This window comes from Pempheris klunzingeri, chromosome 20, assembly GCF_042242105.1.
Source record: "Pempheris klunzingeri isolate RE-2024b chromosome 20, fPemKlu1.hap1, whole genome shotgun sequence".
Classification (NCBI taxonomy): domain Eukaryota; kingdom Metazoa; phylum Chordata; class Actinopteri; order Acropomatiformes; family Pempheridae; genus Pempheris; species Pempheris klunzingeri.
In genome coordinates, this window is record NC_092031.1 from 10415522 (window position 1) to 10431869 (window position 16348).

The window sequence follows — 16348 nt, forward strand, 5'->3', positions numbered from 1 at the left end:
TTTGCTGACGTTCACAATATTTTTTTACGCCCTGTTTTTCAGACAGGCCTTACTAATTAACTAACTAAGCTAAATTAAGGAAATTATGGCTTTATTGAAATTCAAATTTGAATTCTTCTACCCTATTATTAATAGCACAGACAATGGTATGAATTCTAGTAATTCTAGTTAGGGCATGACACAAAGGTCATTAAAATTTCAAACAAACCAAGAATAATAAAATAAAATAGTCTCAGTTTCTACTTTCAATATCTGCTTCAAGCTGTTATTGATATCTGATTCTGTCCATTAAGTAAATATGATTATGACAGCCTTTTAATCTGGTGTTGCACTGTAAGAAATAATACCATAAAAGTGTGCAAACATACTGTACTGCAACATCACTATTCCAACTCTGTTTACAAACTAAGAAGAAAAATATGTATGACATCAACATGTGCCAAAAGGAGAAATTTAATTTGTCTTCTTGCAAGCCAGATAAGACTTTTGAGTTTTGTGCCAGCAGATGCCTTGCAGACAAATTGGAAGGATATGAAGTCAGAAAAAAAATATCCTAAATAGTTCATAAGGGCAACGAAGGCATTCTGCCTCAGCACCCTGTTAACTGGCCAAGTCTGGGGCTGTTTGGGTTGAAACCATTGCAGAGTCGAATTGCTGTCAACACAAATGAGCACCTAGTATGCTCTGTGTTGTATCTTGAATGGTGACATGGACACTCTGCATTGCTTCAGTATAGCTAGACGGCTTTTTTAGATTAGTATCTTACTTATGCACAGTTTCTTTTAAATGCTTGAGTAATTCTTCCTGCAGTATGTTGAACCTTTTTGACACAGTTTAGTAGCTGTTCCTATGGCCTGCGGTTACATCCTTACTACACAGCTGCAAAGAACAGAACACTAGCTGTCAGTGATTGACAGACTCTAGCATTGTATACACACTGAGAGGCCTGCGCCTCCCAAGCAGAACAGTTCTCTGCCCTCTAATGCTTCCATGTTATCAGTCCAGTCAGTCTGACCAGTTTGTTATTTATGTGTACCATCACCCCTTTCTCATGCTTTGTGGTGACAGGTGTCAGTGGCTTTGTTAGAAATCCTCTGCTAGCTCCTCCGTCTTACTTATGCTTAGCTGTGGATGGCTGTCATAGTTGGCAGCACTAGTTGGCACTAAGAGAATGTCTTTTAGAGAGACAGGGGCCGCATCAGAAGAATGCACTGCTTTTTTTTTCACAGCGTTTGTCCATAGTATAAGATTGCTTGTGTACATAAGTGCAGTTGAAGGCATGTTCTTTTTATTGCTTTATAAGTTTGTACAGTAGAAGTACTGCATATTGATGCCATTTTTCAAAAAATACACATCTTGAGGAAATCAGTGAGCAACGAGTCACTCAGTAACTGTGCCATTTAAACTGTCTTTTCATCATTTGCTGGTGGTCAAAGGTCCCACAGGACTGCCGATTCAAGCACTGTAACAGTCAGTGTGTCCATTAGCAGACATTTGTCCCATCAAAGCAAGACACTAATCCCCTGCCTGCTCACTAAATGTAAACTCTGTCCACTCTGCACGAGATACTCCAAATGTCAAGTTCTCTGATGCCACTGAAAAGTAACCAATCAAGATTTCTACCACTGAAGCATTAGGATCACTTGTTAAGTGATCTGAACAAGCGTGGAGATGGCACACTGCTGAAGTGTGTCTGTGATCCTCTTTTGTTAGATGGATCTGTCTACAAAATTAATCTCTATACTTGCACAAAGCAGAGGTACATGGTCCTCCTATATATACTTATACAAGATTGCATTATACAGAGAGGTGTTTCTGTAACTTAAAATGGGGTGGACAAAATAACACAGTTCAGCACCACAAACTAAATCCTCCAAAATGACCTTACAGTTGAATCTACTCCTTTATAAAACATTTTCTACATTAGAACCTTCATGAAGGCAGGATTTATTGTAGGGCTGTTGCATTAGACTACATTAGTTTTAACTAGATGTAAATAAAAATAAGTGAACTTGATTTTTACATTCAGTTTTCTCCTCCAAACCCCCCACCAGTGATCCACTAAATAAAACATCAATGACATGTTTGAAAGCGATTGCAGATTGTCGGTCCCAGCTGGTGTGCACCCACACCCATAATCTGAACATGGCACAGTCGCACTTGACCTTTCCCTCTACTGGAATGAAAATCGTAACCATGACAAGCTGAGGCTCTGACAGAAGTTCCCAATTTTTGCTAAAACACCCACCCGTCTGACAAGAATAAAGACTGCGGGCTGGTTGGGGTGTCACAGCAGAGCAGTCGTCCTGTCAAGTCAAAAAGGCCACATTAACCATTAACCAAAATCAGCATCAGTTTTGACAGCTTATTTTTGGGACCTTTTATTTTTGAATGGGTCTTTTTTCCACGACAATCATTGTTTTTGGTCTGGTGGCACCAAAGAAAGATCAGTGAGCTGCCACTTTATATAGCAGTGAGGGCAGTAGTGCCAGTCGCTGCTGTGCTTTAACTGGAACAAGGTGTGCTGCACAATTTGTCACTTCATAAGCTCCTATTCATCAATAGACAATGCATGATTGCCATCTTTAGCCTGGCCATTATCTTCAATGTTTGGTGCTCATATTATTGCTATAGTAATAGTAATGATGTTAACATAATATACTCTGGTCTAGTCAATTGAGTCTTTTGTAATGCTGCACCAAAACTTGGGTTAACCATCTTCCCCCTTTCCCCTCCTCTTTCCATCCTAATAGTGTTTATGCCTGTAACATCCGGACTTCTCCCCAAAGATCATTTCAGTGTTATTTTATAACACTGAAATACCACAGATGCAATCTGCTTGGCTAGGTATTTAGAATTTGTGTTGGTCACATTTAGTCCATAAAATTATATTGCTTACATTATAATATATTAGTTGTCATGGCAGTCAAAGCACAATGATGATAGTATAACAATGCAGTTAACTCAATATTTTATTAATCTTTTGCGATGAATGCTTTTATAAATGGCATCATAATTCTTTCCCGTGTCAAAATAAATGCTAAAATCACAACATAAAATTGTAAATTGGAAGCATATTGGTGAACTGTTTTTCCCTTTGCTGTGATGAAAGTTTTTTTCTTTTCCATGGTCATAGTTTAAGGTGACGGCAAACGTCAGGAGCAATTGTTGCTACTACAACTGACTGTCTTTCTCTGAATTGATTCAATCCCTGCCACTCTTCACTAAAGCCCTGTTTGTTTGCTATTCAAAGCACTTTATCTCGTGCTTCAACTTGAGGGTTTTCTGTTCTCAGCTTTGAGCAACCTGCAATATCTTCTGTTCCTAATGTGCCAAAAATTCAACAGCCACACACACAAAAATCTAAGAAATAACAGCATTTCACACTGTGCACAAGGCCAGAATTCTTTCCTCAAGTATTTTGCAGTAATTTAGAGATAAACATCCAGTTGGCAAAATAAAATTTGCCTGTGGCATTCATTGGGTGTGACATCAGGCAACGTGATGTGTGGAGGAATGAGGACTGTATTGTATTCATCCCCGAATGGCTCTAAGCGAAACTTCTTTGATTAATATGTCTGTTAGGGAATGCTAGGCACTGGAGAGAACCACTTTCACAAACATAACCATCATTCAGGCGGACAATTTTTGTCCGTCAGGTTTAATGTTTTCATACGTCCTCTGATGGAGGCCATAGAGGAGAATGGACAAGACTATTTTGGGGGGAGCAATATGTTTTACAGGGATGTTAACAGCTCCTATGTGGCAGGTGAAATCGTCACCATTAATCACTTCATGCGCTCGTGCTGTTGATGACTTGCATTAAAATCAAATCCCCTATGTTGTCAATTCTGAAGCCATCCAATTAACAGACTTCACTGTTATCGCCGCTCAATATGTATGAACTGTAAGGTGAAATCATGGAAAAAGTAATAAGTGTAGAGAAAGCATACTAGACTGAGCTTGTGTGTGTGTGTGGGTGTGGGTCTCCTACAGTTGCGCTTCAACTTGGAGAATGAGGTCACTCCTGTGGTCAAAATATACCTACAATATACCTCACACTTTTCTCTGCTTAGCACTGAACACACATGCACACACACACACATGCACGCACACATTTCTCTCTTTCTCTCCGACAAACACATGCAGATGAACATAGCAGGTGGTGAGGTGTTAAACAGGCCATGATTTGGCTGGAATTAGATGGCAGACACTCCCTGAAGGCCGGAGGGGGCTAAATAGGATTTCACTGATCCAGTGTCAGGGCCAACACTGCCAGTCCCAGTGCATTATCAGTGCCACTCCGGCATTTCTATGCACTTGGAAGTACCCCACATTACAGTATGTGTTTGGCAGCATGGCTCCAGGGGAAAAGCCTGCAGGTCCTTATGTAATAATACAACTTACGACTTTACCTAAATACTCCCCTTCGACTTATCATCATCTCATAAATCCATTTAAAATTGTCACATTATCAGTGTTATGTCAGCATTGCTTCTTGTCAAATAATACTGATGACAAGCTGTTTTTGAGGGTGGCCAAGCCACAACCTTTGGGTTATTTCTGCATGTGTGACCATGATTGGATCAAAGCTGTGTCTTTCAGCTGGGAGTGAGCAGTTTGAAAGGCATGTAATCCTGTTTCCACTGCTCCATTGAGACCAGCAGGCGTTTGTGGGCGTGTGTAACTGTTTGTTTCTACCTATGTTTATTTTTGTAGCGCTCTGGGGTGATAATGCCAGGGCAAATTTGCTGTGACTGTTTTTTGTGTGTGTGTGTGTGAGAGAGAGAGAGAGACAGACAGAGAGAGCCACCTCCAAGATGGATGGATGGATGGCTATATTGAGCAGAATGGGGTGACTGGGGAAATTTGCCTTGTTTAAGGGAAAGCAAAACTCATCAGGGCTTTGCTCTGTCCATGAGACACACAGTCAGTGGGATTTATAATTGGGATTAACCGCTGTCCCCTGGTGAGTTTTTCCAAGCTAGTTATCATTAATGTAATCCAATTAGTACAATCACTGTGTTTACAGATTTGTCTCAAAACAACTCATTGCAGGTGTTCTTAATGCAGACTCGGTTATTAACATAAATAGATTCATTTGTTATAGTTTATTCCATATGCCTGGCTCAGATTACTGTGATATTACTTGTTTATCTTTATTAATTTTGTTTATCCTTTATGTGGATAGCATTTAGCCCTTTTTCAGATGTCTTTTGAAAATATTACTTTGCACGTTTGTGTGATTACACATATGCTCCAATAAATACACACGAAAATGTGAGGCTCAGTTCATAAATTCACATTGAAACCATTCAGTGACTAATGTTCACTTCACTGTCTGCACTAGACAACACACTGGATCTTTCAGTAAATCAATTTCATGAATCGAGATGCTGTCAGCATCATTGTCCCCACTTGAGCACCATTACAACACTGTTCTAACATTTTTTAACCAAAAGTTGGATGAGCACAAGAACATGGAAGCTTGTGTGGCTATTTTGCAAAAGCCTGGCATAAAGCATGCTTTGGCAAAGCACAACACTCAAATTAGAGAGCACAGATGAAAAACACTTGCTACGTACAGATGGTCTGAAAAGAGAGTTGATCAGCTTAAAGGGAAGGACTTCACATAGCTTGCTAGCTGTGGTGGAAGAGAGAGTGTTTGAGTCGATGTGCGTCACTGCAATAATATTCCCCTTAAAACATAAAATGCTCCGTCACTGCAACCTCCCTGTGCCAACTGTCTCCATAATCCATGTCATAATCCTGCCCAGTATGTTGTAGGTAGATAGCATTTGAAGTACTGACCAGCAGCTAGAGCTAACAGTCACTACAGACTAATACTCTTCAGAACTAAATATGATTCTATTTTGAATGTGTTTTTTTATTACTATTTTCACAGTAATGTTGCTATTATCACTAAATGTGAGCTTCAGTCAACTGATGTGAAGAAGAAGAAGCAGAAGTTCTTTGAAGATGACTTCAAGCAAAAGATATTTGCCAGAGTTAAACCCTGCTGAAACAAAGGGGGTGTAAGAGGATAACTCTATTTTTGATCAATATGATTTTATAATTTTCTAAAAAACATTTGTCAGAATAATCAAAAAACAAAGTTATGTGTCTAAAATAACAAAAGAAGCCAGACAAGCAAACATTAATAATAGGGGAATGTGTCGTGTGGATTTTGAAGAGGTTTGTAAAAGTGCAGCTCCACCAATTGATGTAATGAAAATATAGCAGTATATGGGTGTGGCTTGTCTAGAGCCCTGTTGACCTGCAGTTGGACAGCAGATGGCAAAAAAAAACGTGGAAAAACTTGACATTAAAATTGCAGTCCGCTGCTGGATTGCCAATGACACACCTCCCACAGTGACCAAAATAACAAATGGACAAAGAAGAAAAAACTTCTTTGCAGTGCACTCACAAGAACATAGAACCCTGTGAATCTGACTCTATGCAGCTGCCTGAAATACTTCCACAGCTAAACCTTTCCAAGTCACAGTTTAAGTGTCAAATACAGTGCAAGACAGCACTAGCTTAGATCACATTTCCCTCCTTCAAAACCTGGAGTATGACTGTGCCCGCTTTTTCATATCAATAGAATCATCCGTTGAGATGGTGTAGGGGCTAATCACATCTTCCCTCCGGTAAGCCTAAGTCCTAAACCCCATCTCAGTCAATTTTTACACTGGCTCCTCTAATCCTCCTCTCTTTTGATGTTTCCTGCTGTTTGTATAAAATCAATAAAATATACAGCAGAAAAGTGCTCTGGTCTACCTTCATCTTGGTTACTTGGAGCAGACCAAAGCCACCAAAAGGAACTAGCCTCCGTCCTACTGATCTCACAAGTCACAAAAAGAGTGAATTGTGTCAGTGGGTGCTAGGACCAGCCCCCCTGCTATGCTCATGTATGCCCTCAGTAGCTCCATATGCCAAGAGAGCTGCCAAGGGAGCGGACAGGAAAGCTCAGTGACTGCCAATCTGCAGATGCAGGAGCCGTCCGCTCATGCATATTAAACCCACACCACCTGCTCATCGTACATCACACCCTGCATTCTTGGTCCCTGGAATTTTAATCAACTGCGCTGACAGGAAGCCACTGGCTGGTCCATGTAGGTGAATCATTCAGCTCCTCTCCGTTTACTCCCGTTCCTGCTGAGATGGGGATGCATGTTGATGTTGCATTTCTGCAACATCCTGGAGTTCACTTGAGGAAGATGGAGAGTGGCAGGGAAAGAGCGAAACATGGCGATGAAGCAGAGGGGGTACAAAAAAATAGACTGCTGTGCCTTTAAAATAGGAAGATCTCCAATGGCGTTTGGTTGTCTTTTGTCAAATTGTAATGCTTTGCATACCGTCCATCCCCTGCTGTCGCCCTCTCAGGTGTGAATAATCACCTGCATCTTGTTGAATTAGCCCAAAGGAGAGAAACTGAAAGGAAAAAGAAAAACTGCATCAATGACTTGTGATCAAAATGACTTCTCAGTCTTTATTGGTTTGCCAATGCAGATCATGCTTCCCAACTTTTCCTTTTTCCTCTGCTTTTCTTCCCCTTTTTTCATTGCTGTTTGATCTGTTTGCCGCATCTAGAGATAAGAGCTGCATAAAATAGTATTTTGAGTAATTTCCAATTCAAATATGTTTGTCAGGCATAAAGCGAGGTAGCATGATGAATACCCATTGAAGTAAAAAAAAAAACAGATTTTTCCTCAGTAATTCAACACAACTGCGCGCTGATTATAGCAGCACAGCATCTCAACTCATCAGCATGAAGAAATCAGCATTTTTTTGCTTTGCTTTTAGCAACTGTCATGTCAGTGAGTATGTTACAGTAAGTAAATGAAGACACAATTAGATACTCGTCCGACTGCACCTCTCAGTCTCTCTGCCAGTTTCTGCTGGCAAAGCATAATCCGCCAGAACCCCCAGGATTAAATTTTTATGCCATCTTTTTAAATATAGTCTTAAATAAAAAAAAAGGCAGATGGAGAACAGGCACTGCCAAGACAGGACCAAGTGTGATATCAGCAGTGTGGTAACAGTTAGATGAACATTAACAGGGAAGCCAAATATGCTACGTTTGATAAATGGTTGTTTGCAGTGTTAATGAATTATACTGAAACACAAAAGACTTTTCAACAAAATAAATGAAATATTTTGATGGACACATGCTGCACATAAACACGAATTACAATTGTGTGTTACAATTCTGTTAAAATTACTCATACTAATTATGTTATGGTGTTATTTAATAGGTAAAATAGTTGGTTTATATCAGTCATTTCTGCTCTAGAGTAGATTGTATGTTTTAAGGCTGTATCGCCCTGATTTTTTTCTCATAAATAATCACAACCAGGTAATATCCAAGAGGATTTTTGGTTATGAATGGATATCACGTCCTCTGTCAAAATGTGTAAATACCCGCTCCGTCAGTGCTCTTCACTGCTTTCATGCTTTTTTGCACGTGTGTGTGTGTTGGTGTGTGTCAGTTGTGTGTTTTTCATTAGTTTCACAGCCTCTTTCATGATGTCCCATTTGTAAACAGTGATGAATTATTAATTGCTTAGTCCTTCCTGAAGCAACACCACAGGTATGTATATTTCAGCAAAACTCTAGCAAGCTTTAATTTATGTCTCATTTCTTGCGTGTTTTGACCTGGAATCCAAATTTAAATTTAATGTCATTGCTTTGGCAAAAGCACTAAAGAAACCCTTGCTCATTAAATATACATTTGATGGATTCAAATGTATTTCTCCTGTTACTGATTATTCTCTGTTATTTGCTGTGTAAGTAATGAAGATAATGGCATTAAAGTACATCAACCACTATTGAATATGAGGTAGAGGCACTCATCCCAGTCCTAACAGCTTTCATGAGTTTCCAAAGGAGTGAATGAATGCGTGTTCATGGCTGCACTGGCACCCCCACCATGGTGGTTTTAACTAATGTCATGTGTAACACGCATTGCTGTAACATAGATCATGTCCAATAACAAGTCATCCAAAAATCGAAATAAATAAAATAAAAGAAATATGGTATAAATGGCACCACATAAAGCAAACCGCATGTTTTCATTTCTGAGATCATAAGCAGCAACATCATTTTGTCCCTCCTGGTGGTATATTATGATAATTACACCACAAATTACAATCAATGAATCAGGATAAATTATCTGTCTAGTTCCATATTACTGCATATGAGTTGCGAAGACAAATTAGTGCAGGAGAAATTGCCTCTAATAATATTGTTCTGTGTTTGAGCATTCCTATTAACATCATTACTGAGTCTGGTCTGAAACATGAAGTCAGTAACAATCGGCAGATTACATTTTGACCTTGATAGCCAAGAAACTGCTACGCGAGCATCTGCAGGTCAAAAGAAGTGGAGTCATTGCTGCATCTTGTCGCTGCGCCACTGTTATGATCTGCATTTGAAGTCATTTGGCATTGTGGTTCGTTACCACCACTGAGTCAGAGAAATGTGCAACTGAGGAGGCAAATAATCTTCAAAGGCCCTCAAGGCACCTTCAGGAAAACGCAGAGCTCTCTGTAATGTTAATAACCTGAAAATGTGAGTAATGTTAATTTCAGAGAACTTCAATCAATCTCACACATCCCTCTGTGTTCATTGTATTTTCTTAAGGGTACTTCTGTAATACTTCATCTATATTTTTAACAGCTTTAGGCCCAGGGTCTGTCAAACAGCGCAGCATTACTCACATCTATACAATTAGAGGGGTAATCAAATAATAACAAATGAATACACAATGTTCAGTTCCAATGATTTCAATGTTCTTGTAGCACTGGCGAGCAGAAGACTGATGCACAGGATTTCTTTGCAATTCTGAACAGGTCAAGACAATATTACATACTCTCTCCTATTTGAGTCTCAGCTCACCCGATGTTTGTACAGCCTCTTGTATCAGAATTGCAGGTTGTCTCTGGCAGTGTAGAAACATTGCACCTCTAACAGAGGTATAGTTCACACAACAAGCAAGCTGAGCCTTCTGGTAGAGCACAGCACAGGCGATTGGACATTCAGTGCAGACTCTTGGCTGCAAAATGCTTGCACTATGTTGCATAGGCTGTGGAGAGAAATTTCAAGGTCACTTCATGATTTGTTTGGAGGTGGTTTGGGAAAAGCAGGGGTTTGGAATTGCAGGGACTTACTTGTTGTGTGTACGCTGGTCATCCAAACTTTAATCAAGCTTCAACTGACACGGGGTCAGGAGATAATGAAGATAATTAAAACATTTCATTAGGGTGTGAATTGTACCCTTAAGCTTCAATCCATGTTTGATGTCGTCTGGATTCTACTTTATTAACCTGCTGTTGTGGGCTTGTCACGGTGAACACATTCCGAACCCTTTTAAGTCCATCTAATCATGATGTCATTAGATATTGATTAGATTCAAAGATGTCTCAGTGATCGAGAAAAAAAGCAGTACTTTGAATTCCTGAATGCACCCTGCAATAAAAAGAATGAATCAAAATGCTTATCTTCTACTTCCTTTGCCAAACATTGAAAAATCTCGGCGCCCACTTATCCATAGGTGGAAAAATGTTTGTTTGAACATATAATCACAGCATTAATTTACAGTATATGCGTCACAACATGGCACTTTAAGGTCACCATGAGTTGGACTAGAGGGAAGGACAACTAGAGTACCTGTGACAAATGTCCCACCGCATGCCCATCACCGGGCTGTCATGGCGACCAAGGCCATGCGCTGCTTAACCCTGCTTACAGGCAGCGACTGCCACCTCAACTGTTCCACAGGTCAACTACTATTTGTTTGTGTCGTGGCAGGGACAGGCTTGCTGTCTTGATGATCACGCAAGACATACATTATACGTATGTGCATGTTTCTGTGTGCGTGTGTGTGTTTGTGTATGTGGATACCCACTGAAGAGTAGGTTTATACATATTGACTATGACTGTAAGTATTGGATATTCAAGGCTAAAAGAAGTAATTTCAGTTCTCACTCTTGCTCACAGCTTTTGTTTTGAAGATCCTTTAGTTATTGTCAATAGCTCAACAGATTTATTTCGGTTTGTATATTCATGTCTGTTGTTCACATCACTGCTGTTTTTTGTGAAGCTTCATAACTGATGTACCAACCTACATATTGTCCCACGTGCCATAGTTACAAGAATTGACTCATGTAGTTGCCTCTCTTACTTTTGTATATCTCTGAGTACAAGTGTTAGTACAGTATTGGCCTTGTAAATACGGCTTGACAGTCAGAATGACACAATCAAGCATGATGTGAATCATCGTAAGACCATTGTTAGCTTAGCTGATATTGTCCTCGCCTCTCTGAGACAAAAATAGTGTTCCAAATGTTTAGCCAGCAAATAATATTTGAATTTTGAATTTGACATTATTTTGATCAAATAATTCTCCCTTCTTTGGAGTTAGTACATGAATCTCATGTCTTTGGTCGAAAAGGAAGGTGTCCTCTAAAACGGTATCAACAGGTATCAGTGCATATAAATACATATTTGGTTGTTATCACTGCTTGAAATAAGATGCACATAACCGATCTATATATTTATTCTCTTTTTAATAGGGAATCTAGTAATTTGCAATTTCTCCTCCTGCAGCAGCTGAAGTGCCAAGTTTAGGCCCAAGTCATTTCCAAACCATTGTGACAGATAGCATTGTCAGGGCCAACGTGTTGTCCATATCCACTGTACTGTATATTTCTCTGAATATGGTTCTGTCCAAAAGGCAGCGGTGCATGATGGGAAAGCAATCAGCATTCTCTCTTAGGACTTTCCCTTTACGTAGTAAGGCCCTCTTTGATGTGTGCTGCAGTAAACACAGGCAGTTCTCTCCCGACCACAGTCTCCTGGGGGATAAGGCTCAGCAGAAGAACACTAATGAGCACATTAGAAAGAAGCCATAGAAGGAAAATGCTACAGTTGTAAATGGAATTGTCTCTTGTGTTGTCTGTGCCAAGGAAGCTCTGTCTACAGTATGAATGCATATGCAACTGTGTGCATACCGTAGTGTGTATGCGAGCTGAGAATATATAGTATCTGGAGGCAGATTACCGATTACCGATTACCGAAAACCCTTTTCTGTGACAATTCTTTTCCAACAAGATTTTAAAATTGGATTTGAATCAAGTCTCCAAAAGATTGTACTATAACCCCCACTTTCAGCTACCCTATAATTAACAGTTGAAAGTAATCAAGCAGCTAAAAAGAGAAAGTGGCACTGTGAAACTGAGGTGACATATGCCACTGCCAATAACAGTACCAAACCATTACAAATGGAGCATTTACCATTTGTTCCATTTACGATAATCACCGGTCATAAAGAAGTGATGCATAACAATCTTACCTGCCTAAAAAACAGTTTAACAGCCGTGGCTATGTCAAGACGTGTGTGTCGGTTAAAAATTATCCTTGTTTTATGGATCTGTGTCTTGTTAAAACGATATAAACAAAAAGGGAGTTTGTTATATACTACTGCATGATCCAAGTTTAGGGTATATCAGTAAGCAAATGTTGAACATGACTCACTGTTTACCACAAAACTCCTCAGATCCACTCTGCACTGTGCACCATGATATCTGACTACAGCCACTGGTGCACATTTTGTGAAATTTGACTGGTCCTATCTGTATGCATTAATTAAGAAGACCACATGGAACTGTGACTTAATTTTCACCATAGAAAATCATAGCATGTCTAATCAGTCCCGTGAGTCTTTTCAATCACAATTGCCAGTTGCAGTAATCTTAGCATATTTTCATAAATGAAGGCAAATTTCAAAATAATTCTTTATTTAGTTTAAGCTGTAAGACTTTTTGAAGAAATTGATTGAAAATGATTCAATAGCAGTGCCTGAGAAGAAGCACTTGCCTCAGTATTCCTCTCAGATAACTCTGATCTCTCAAGCATCATCTGAATCTGTGATCCCCAGCCAGTAGATTCCTTGAAAGTTACCAGGGGAATCGGCAATCTGGATTGCCTTTGTGCAACGGGGAGAGTGAGAGACGTGAAAACGATTTCAAAGAGTCCAGGACGAATTACGCTCCCACTGCAGCTGCCATTTATTACCACATTTTCCACCATGCTTTTTTTTCCCTTTTTTTTTTTTTCTTTACAGCTACCTAGCTGCGTGAGTTTCATAGACTTTGCAAGAGGCTTGCCTTGCAAGGGTTTTATGTTGGAAAAAGTCTTCATTAAAAGTGTTGATAAATGAACCAAATGACAACATGTATATTTGTCATAATTAGTCACAACGCTACATCTTAATAATGAGTAAAAGCAAGTGACACGTCATTTATCAGTTATTACCTCAGTAATGAAGATGAAGATAGATTTTTTTTTAAATGTGATATGCTTTCAGTACCAGTTTGATATCATAAAAAAAGTGCACAAATCTGTCTTCTGCTGTAATTGGTTTGACTGCTTGGATCAGTTGAAGAGTTTAGACTGATGTATTCAGGGTCAGCCCCTTAATAGTCAGGATATGACAACTCAGAAAATATCACATCAAAACATAAAAACCCACATATAACCATTCTGCTACTTTCAAGAAACTGACTAATTGCTTTATTAACTTGTTCTATTTCTGACAGCAGAATATTTAAAGAACGTAGCATTTCAACAGCCTGTTTGGCCGGTGCTTGTTCAACAGTGCTCGAGTTGTGCTTGCTATGCCGCAGATTTTTTACCATTTCTTGCCTGTCACAGTGATGAAAAGGGAACCCATAAGAAATTGACAGCCTGTATTGCTCAAGGCCAAACATATCTAAAGATGACTTGTTCCCTGATGTGGCCAAGGGGGCTAAAAGAGTGGGGGTAATCCTTTAAGACTTAAGAGGGTTTTTTGCAGATTTTTGAGAGGTAATCAGTACAGGCCATTTGTTTGTAGACCTTGCACCTGGTGAAGAATAGCAGAGCCTTTGTTTTCGTGGAATGACAGGTGCGAGACTTTTTATTCCTGAAATGTGTGCATTTACTTTGACAAGTTTTATAGGTCAAATGATTTTTTGGGTACTGGTATAAATGCAATATTAAAAACCAGAGGAACATCTCAAAGATCAGCTATTCTAGAAACCTTTAAAGTATGCCATAATATGTTTAATTTAAGACACTCATGTCAACCTCCCTTCTCTCTGGGTGCAAAACTGGTGCATCCACTGTGAAAAAAGAGAGCCAATTTCCAAAAGGTGCAGCTATAATGTGCCTGGGAGTTTTGTGGAGGCTTTGTCCCTCGTGAAAAAATATATGGAGGCATCATACACCATCATCGATTGCTCTGCCATTGGTACCACACTGACCTTGTGTGGTCCACATCTTAGGCCTGTGCTCTGTCAACAACATGTGACAAATGAAATGATGCCACAGTTGAACCACTTACTACACAGAAAAGGAATATTGTAATAAAAGAAACAAAAACTCTCCTCACTTGTTCTTTGAAATTAGATAATGTGACAAGTGAAGAAGTTTTTGAAACGTTTTAGCACAGATAAGATTACTTGCAACGCAGGTACTAAAAGGGTGTTTGGTATCTGCGTGACCTTGGCTTTTCAAATGTAAATATACTAACGGTTAGGTTTACAGCACAAAATCAATTTCCTCTTTTGTCAGGAAAGCTCTGCTTCATGTGCTTTAACCTAAACCCCTGACCTAACATAGCAGGCATTGTCTTTGCATATCAAACATGCTATTTTTCACATGTGGTCACTGCTGCTGTGTGTATAAAGGATACAAGGGACTTTAAACGCTGTGACAATTATTGCCGGGGACACACGGACCACAGGGGGACATTGTGTTCTATTTTCTATTATTAAAGTTGCATCTTGGAATAGATAACCTTTTGAACATTTCACTCTGGGAATATGTGGAATTAATAATACAAGATGTAATCCAGTGTCTTTCAAAAACCTAGCGAGTGAAAGAGTCAGCTTGGGTTCGAGACCTACTTTCACATGCACCACACATGAGGCAGATAAATAAGAACAGATTATTGTAACTAGCAATCACAAAGCATGTGCAAGAGATAAAAAATTTGAATGTATTCCCTCTTCATTTAAATACATCCCCCTGGATGAATTTAGAGACCCCAAATGCATCTTAAGATACTCCATGAGTCACTACATTAAGTGGTTTAAATGATATCTTCCAAAGTTTTGCTCTGACAGAGTAGAGTCTTGGTTGGCCCCAGGAGCACCACATATCTCTTTTTGTGTTCCCTCTGATCTCTCATCATCTCTTGGGCCTTATATCAAGAGCCACGGATTTATCGATCAATGGCCATAAACAAAACATAGATTGAACTGGACGCTGGGGCACAACAAACGGATTACCGAGTTTTTATTCCTCCACACGTGATTGGTCACTAAAGCCTCGGCTGAAAAAGGCCATTGGCCAGCAGAAGTGCGGCACACGAAGCAGAGTGGGCAACAAAGATGTGGCAGACTCATGCAGAAGGATGACAGAAAGAGGCACAGAATGACAATTAGAAGAATATGATGTGTGTGCATGCATGTGTGCATTTAAATGGTGTTGCTGTGTGCATAATATAAATGGATGAAAGCAGAATCAGATGTGTAATCCAATTGTATTGGCAAGGTATTGAGCGTAATACCAGTCAATCCAATTTTCAATGCTTGACTACATGATGGAGAGAGAGAGCTTCTGAGTGATCATTTCTCTGTTATTGTATATGTGTGTGTGCGTGTGTGTATGCGTGACATGTGTTCTTGTGCCTCAATGATTTTGATAGAATATTTGCATACAGTAGCGTGCAGTTGCACATGCTAGCACACAATATTTATACGTCGCTGCTGCCACATGCCTGATGGCTGTGCATATTTCAAAGGGTGGAGAACCCTGCATTGCAGTGCTTGTACATGGCTGCCATGCTCTTTAAGTGAGAGCGGCTCAGGGTCAGATAAGAGGAGGAGAATTAAAGCTACATCACCGGGCCTATCTCTCTCTGTTCTGCCTCTCTGTAGTGTAACATATTATCATCTCACTTCCTTACCTCTGGAATTTATTTCTGTTTTCCAACTGTATTAGCTAAAGCAACAGACCCGCAAATTCACCAAGGAATTGCGGTCAAACTACTTCATTTGAAACAAACAGCAAAACAGATACCAGGAATGCGGTACATTGTTTAATAAAATCAACAAATACAACAGAAGCTGCGCAACATACATAACAAATATGATACTAAAGCATGTTATTGCTGCCAATAACATGCATTACATCATTACACCATTCACTTTCTCTATTGCATCAGGTCAACGCTAGAAATCTTAAGAATAAATATGCTAATTTTACTCACTTTACTCAAAGTCGTTCCAAGGGCTATCGT

General features: G+C 39.5%; 1 protein-coding gene across 1 annotated transcript in view; it reads left to right on the forward strand.

Moving 5' to 3' along the window:
- nrg3b (neuregulin 3b) overlaps positions 1–16348 on the forward strand; it is a 173562-nt gene that overhangs the window by 71232 nt on the left and 85982 nt on the right. The gene's annotated exons all lie outside the window — the stretch shown is intronic.